The sequence below is a fragment of the Etheostoma spectabile genome, unplaced genomic scaffold (genome assembly GCF_008692095.1).
Source record: "Etheostoma spectabile isolate EspeVRDwgs_2016 unplaced genomic scaffold, UIUC_Espe_1.0 scaffold121, whole genome shotgun sequence".
Lineage (NCBI taxonomy): Eukaryota > Metazoa > Chordata > Actinopteri > Perciformes > Percidae > Etheostoma > Etheostoma spectabile.
Genome location: NW_022605571.1, coordinates 279037 through 279971, shown reverse-complemented (window position 1 = coordinate 279971; position 935 = coordinate 279037).

Below are 935 nucleotides of genomic sequence, written 5' to 3'. Positions count from 1 at the left end.
AGGAGGAGTCTGATGCTAAGACTGATTCTGAGGAGGAGTCTGATGCTAAGACTGATTCCAAGGAGAAGTCTGATGCTAAGTCTGATGCTAAGTCCGATGCTAAGTCTGATGCTGAGGACAAGTTTGATGTTGAGACTGATGCTAAGACTGACTCTGAGGAAGAGTTTGATACCAAGACTGATGCTAAGACTGATTCTGACTCTGAGACAGATTCTGATGATCAGGCTGACATACTAAAACTAGATGATAGCATTAGTAGCCAGATGGAGGGGAGTGAGGCAGGGAGTGAGGAACCAGCAGAGGAAGGGGAGGGTAAGGTAGAGGGAGCTGACTCAGATGCTGACATGTCAGAGGAGGAGGGGGAAGATAAGGAGGAGAGAGGTAAAATAGATCTTGAAATGTTAGATGATGACAGCATAACTCTGAGTGACAAAGACAGTCAGACTGATGGTAAAAACAGCAAACCTGGTCCTGGAAATGAGGACATCAGTGGCACACAGGACTCTGAGGAGCTGATTCAGGACGACTCTGCAAACTCAGACACTGTGGAAGCAAAGGAGAAGAGTCCAGAAACTCCCATCTCCACTGAAGGTAAACTGTGATTGGTTAGCATTCAGCTTCATTGTACCGCCAGAGATAATAGGTTTGTAGCCACTGTAAGCCAAGTGAGAGCATTGAGAATTCAGAAAAGATAAAAAGATATTAATTTGATCAACCTAGTGTCAGATCCTAACAGGGGTTATCTAAGGACACATTTATCAGGAACTGGCAAAGGAAATGGCCGACAAAGATTATGACAAGCCGTGAGATGTCCTCCGGTGTAAATGGAAGATGCTCAAACACCGAGACATGTCTCAAAAAATGAGTCTCGCAGTGGTGCCGGCACATGAGCAGTATGTAGCCTGTCCCATATTGATCATGTGATGTTGTCCCAT